Genomic DNA, 6,169 nt, shown 5'->3' on the forward strand with positions numbered 1-6,169 from the left:
ATAACGTGATAACCCACCAAATTGTATGTAATAATAGTGATAATGATAATAATAAAAATAATAATAATAATAATAATAATAATAATAATAATAATAATAATAATAATAATAATAATAATAATAATAATAATAATAATAATGATGATGATGATGATAATGATAATAATAATAATAATAATAATAATAATAATAATAATAATAATAATGATGATGATGATGATGATGATGATGATGATGATGATGATGATGATGATGATGATGATGATGATGATGATGATGATGATGATGATGATAATAATAATGATGATGATGATAATAATAATAATAATAATAATAATAATAATAATAATAATAATAATAATAATAATAATAATGATAATAACAATAACAATAATAATAATAATAATAACAATAATAATAATAATAATAAATAATAAATAATAATAATAATAATAATAATAATAATAATAATAATAATAATAATAATAATAATGGCACTGGTGATTTTGATAATGTCCATGATTTTAATAATGAAAACAATGATATCGTTCTCGCATTTTTTAATTAATAAAACACGCAAACTGGTCGATACATTATGTGTTCGTTCTTTTCAAATCGATTCTATTAACAAGAGTAGGAAATCGATAAGCAGAGCTCCTTGATTGCACTCTTTAGCTATACGAACAAAATGCAACATTATTTAACTGCATAAGCTTTAGGTGCTGGTGGCCCATAGACTGGAGAATTCACTGTTAGAACACCGTTAGAGGGGGTTGATTTTACTGAAAGAAGTATAGATAGAATGAAGTTGACGTAACTCGAGTCTTTGTTCTTGTTTTTTTTTTGTTTTGTTTTGCTGCCATCCGCGTTTGTGTAATATTCACTAAACTGTATCAACCAAACTATAAACGTTCAAGGTTACACATAGATTTGTGTGTTGGTTCGCTATACTTCCGGATGGCAATGTTGTGAGCTTCTTAGCCAAGTGCATACAATCTATAGATAGTGTGCACTTGGCTAGGAAGTTCACAATATTACCATTCGCAAGTTTAATTGGCCAACATACAAAAACTGTGTGTAACCATAATCGGTTATAGCCTGGTAAATACAGTTTAGTGAGAATTACTCATAAACGCGGATGGCAATAAACAATAACAAATACCTGAGTGACGTCAACTTCGAACTATCTATAGACAATATGCGCTTGGCTAAGAAGCTCATAACATTGCCATCTGGAAGTATAACGAACCAAAACACAAAACTGTGTGTATCCATGGACGTTTATAGTCGGGTTAATACAGTTCAGTGAGCATTACTCATAAACGCGGATGGCAATAAACAATAGCAAAGACCTGAGTGACGTCAACTTCGAACTATCTATACCTGAAATAGCGGAATATCCACTTAATTAGCATCACGGTGAGTCCCAAGCCAACATTTACACAAAACACACTGACAACACAAGACGCTTGTAAGGAGGTCTTGCATTTTAAATACTACTATTACTACTACTACTTCTAGTTATAATGATAATAGTAATAATGATAATAATAATAATAATAATAATAATAATAATAATAATAATAATAATAATAATAATAATAACAATAATAATAATAATAATAATAATAATAATAATAATAATAATAATAATGATAATAAAATACTTGACATTAATATAGCGCTGTATCCACTAAACGTCCCCAAAGCCAACAGTAAGAATAAACATGTAGAACGAGACACGACGCGTCTCAGGCGAAATTTCACTTTGTTTTTTCGTAAAGCGACAACACTGTTTAAGTTCACTTTACTCATTTTACACCTGAGTACGGTGAGAGAGTGTGAGTAAAGAGCCTTTCCCAAGGTCAAAGCTATGCTCCGTTCATAGCAGGACTGATCCCAAGACCTTCCGATCCGAACGAAAGCAACTGTAAGACCACTAGACCACATAGCGGGCCGCCATTTATGATGTTATTTTATCGTACTGGTCTTTCATTTTCTGAAAGGCTTTTTACATGATTTAACTCTCAAAACTTACGACAATTAAGTCTTCTAATGCAGTTGAAGTCAATCTAGCATTGGTATCATTTTGTCCAAAATTTTACAATATGATTGAGTGGCATAGTCTCAAGTAGATAGGAACACACACACACACACACACACACACACACACACACACACATATATATATATAAACGTCTCCTCATATGGTTAATTAATTCCTCCTACAACGTTGTTTCATCCATCCGTTGATATTTTGATGGATGATTATACCGGGAGGTATCAGTGTTCTGGAGGAATGCCGTTGTGTTCCCTCAACCACAAAAATATATATAATATATATATATATATATATATATATATATATATATATATTATATATATATATATATTGAATTGTGTTTGATACAAATATGGTACGAAAAGTGCTCGACATGCAGTAATGGAGCGAATTATCAAACATTGTGGTAAATATTTTAAATAATAATAATAATAATAATATATATAATATATATATATATATATATATATATATATATATATATATATATATATGTGTGTATATATAATACATATATTATATATATATATATATATTAATTATATATATATATGTGACCCATCGTCTCAAAACGGTATTATGTCCGATGAATCGGATCCCGAAAACTGAATTTAAAATTGAAATGGAAAGAAATACGGACTTTGAGCTTTTTCAAATGTAACAAATGACATTTATTCTCCCTTATGCTGAATAGAATTTAACCTCAAGGTTCATAATTGTGACGATAAATTCAATTTTCAACACCTGTGTCAACCCGACATAATACCGCTTTGAGAGGCAGGGTCACACAAAACACACAAAACACACACACACACACACACACACACATATGTATATATATATATATATATATATATATATATATATATATATATATATGTATATATCCTAATATAATGTTTGATTCGAAATATCATGTTTGTGATTATATTCTGAATTGACAGTTAGTGTATAATAAAGTGCTGTGACGCCTGATCTCAATCAATAGAAATTGTTAAATGTGTGTTTATCGTCTTGGCGGCTAATAATAATTCTTCTTGTCACCATCGATTCTGTTGTTCGTACATCGAAATACCATCCACCATCTCATCATTACTAGATCATTGGCATAATAATATTCTTCTCGAGGATTTACTAAATATTTTTCTTTAAACGGATGTTTTACAATAATTCGTGCAAGTGTGATTAACCCTTATACGACGGACTTCTGGGACAATACAACTTCGCGGAGGTAAGATCATACTTTCTTTTATATAACTGTTTTTTTTTAAAATTTCAGTCTTATTTCTCTTATGTGTATTAAAGTTTCAGCCGTCTAATTTCTAATAAACTTCTTAATGTAAAAAACATTTTCTCTCTCTCTCTCTCTCTCTCTCTCTCTCTCTCTCTCTCTCTCTCTCTCTCTCTCTCTGCTCTAAGGCTCCTTATCTTTCTCTGTATGTATGCATGTATATATGCAGTCAACTTCGCTTAATCCACACCCATGAGAGTTCTGGTTAGTGTATCGATTGAGTTGTCAGGCTAAAAATAGCATCTAAGCACCAGTTTTCATTTGCCTCTCACGTAGGACATCCAGCTCTGTCATTTCTACTGGTTTTGGACCGTCATGTTCAAGACGGCGTCATTCATCATCATCATCATCATCATCATCATCATCATCATCATCATCATCATCATCATCATCATCATCATCACCATCATCATCATCATCATCATCATCATCATTGCCTTTTTCACCCTGGGTCAGGGTATAGGGCACAGACAAACAGTTTCCATCCTTCTCTATCCTGAGCTAACTTTTTTTAAAAATCTCATTCCATGTCTTATCACTTCTCTGTATATCAGCTTCTTTAATTCTTCTCCATGTTCCTCGTGGCCTGCGCCTTGATCTTCCGCCCTGAGGGTTCCAATCCAATACTTTCTTTGCTATAGTGGAGTCATTCTTTCGAAGGGTGTGTCCAATCCCCCATCTAACCTCCACCGTCGTCTCCCTATTTCCTCTCATTAGAAGGTTCTATTTATTTTTTTTATTTTTTTTTTTGTTTCTTTACTTTGGTAGTTTTTGGTTAGTCATTTTGTTGGGGTTTTTTCCCCTTATTTTCTTTTTTTTTTCTTTTCTTTTTAAGTTTGATCGACAACAAGATTGGACATTGTTACTTTGTCGTAAGAATAGTGATCGGGAAGCTTTTATTGCTTTTCTATTCTGTGCTCGCTCTTTATAAATTTTTGTCTGTCTGCAATCTCGCCAATGTAGGTAGATCATCTTGTCAAGCATTCTCCTTGGTTGAAGAGACGTAGATAGTTTATTCGCTATGTCAAGTTTTTCGGCGTTTGTCAAGGGTGGTGTGTCATATTCCGATAATTCATCCTCATATTTATATAATCCAAGTGTTGTCTTTTGTGTTGTTGAACGGAATCTAGAAGCTCATGAGATACCAGCAGTTCACCGTTGACGGGTGTATTATTATTGTTGTCCAATCAAGATGGTATCAAGGTAGGTTGCGATTAAGCGAGTGACTATATAGAAATAATTCCGTTTTTTAGGAATGTGTAGCGTGTAAGCGGAGTGTCAGATTAACCGATCTGTAAATATATATTTACACAAACACACACACACACACACACACACACACACAACACACATAGAGACGGACATGATCGAAAAATAGATAGATAGATAAATAGATAGATAGATAGATAGATAGATAGATAGATTGATTGATAGATAAATAGATAAATAGATAGAAAATAGATAGGTAGATAGATATAAATTATAAAACAAAAACCATGAAATAATAGTGCTCAACTTTAGAATAAAAGGAGCTATTTATAAACATCTTCCATGATGAGAGCAACGCTCGATAACAACGTTGTAGAAGTCAAACTATCTTAATTTCAATGTTTATAGTAGATAGATATTATAGATAGATAGATAGATAGATAGATAGATAGATAGATAGATAGATAGATAGATAGATAGATAGATAGAGAGATAGAGAGAGAGAGAGAGAGAGAGAGAGAGAGAGAGGGGGGGGGTTTAATAGATAGATATATAGGAATCGCTCATCTAACTTCAATTCCAGAGGAACAGATTAAATAATATCATACGTAGACTACATTTAAAAACCATTCAATCACTTATTGATTGGTTTTGGGTTAAAATTAGAAACCTCATCTTGGGTGAAGCGAGGAGTATCCATAGCAATTATAACTGGTGATCTGGTTCACACAATGTTCCAATTGAATATTCATATTATGAGCGATCGCATTCCTCAGACAAAATACTTAATTTTCATTTTGGACAGAAACGTTTTAATTTCAAATATCTTATAATATCAAGCTGTTAATATAAATATATACGGCTTCGTAAGAAACTAAAAAAAAAAATTGAACAACGGAACGTTTTGGCCTCAAAATCCTTCTTCAGTCAAAAGATTATTATGTGTATTCATATTTCTACGAGTACATTACACTCAATATTGATCGATCCCAATGACCCTTATCTTACGAAAAGTCGTCAAAAAGAACAAAATATTAAACATGGAACACTTCGGGTTCAAAATACTTTTATTGAGTCAATAATAAAAACAGTTAAAATGTTCAAAAACATCATAATGATTAATTCATATTATTTTATTTTTTACATTACTTCAAGTATCGAACGATCGATTTAAACTTATCTCGAAAAAGAAAACAATTACGCCCGTTCCCAATACCACCGTTAGATACTATGCTTAGGCATTCCATGAAGGAATATTTAATTTTGACCTTATCTTGATCTCAACTTTTAAAAAAAAAGGTGCAATACTTTTCAATGTATTATCTATCTCAGATTAAAGACATTTGGCAAGAACATGGTCGTCTTCATTGATGGTATATTAAGTACAATATATGCGGCTATGCGGTCTTGTGTATGACACTCGCTTTCGGATTGGAAGGTCCTGGGTTCGAGCCCCGTTCGGCGCATAGTTGAGTCCTTGAAAAAGGCTCTTTACTCACATTCTCTCACCGCACTCAGGTGTAAATGAGTACCTGGCCGTTAACAGCGTTTGTCTCTATCCGAAAAAATATAACATCGCCTAATGGGATTGATGTTTAAATTTTTAA

General features: G+C 31.8%; 1 protein-coding gene across 1 annotated transcript in view; it reads left to right on the top strand.

Moving 5' to 3' along the window:
* LOC144958678 (innexin unc-9-like) overlaps nucleotides 1–6,169 on the top strand; it is an 867,612-nt gene that overhangs the window by 3,028 nt on the left and 858,415 nt on the right. The window contains exon 2 of the mRNA XM_078890803.1: nucleotides 3,007–3,293. The gene's annotated coding sequence lies outside the window, so the exon portion shown is untranslated. The remainder of the gene's footprint in view (nucleotides 1–3,006; nucleotides 3,294–6,169) is intronic.

Source organism: Berghia stephanieae, chromosome 13 (genome assembly GCF_034508935.2).
Source record: "Berghia stephanieae isolate SIO BIC M18660-M18661 chromosome 13, UCSD_Bste_1.3, whole genome shotgun sequence".
NCBI lineage: Eukaryota > Metazoa > Mollusca > Gastropoda > Nudibranchia > Aeolidiidae > Berghia > Berghia stephanieae.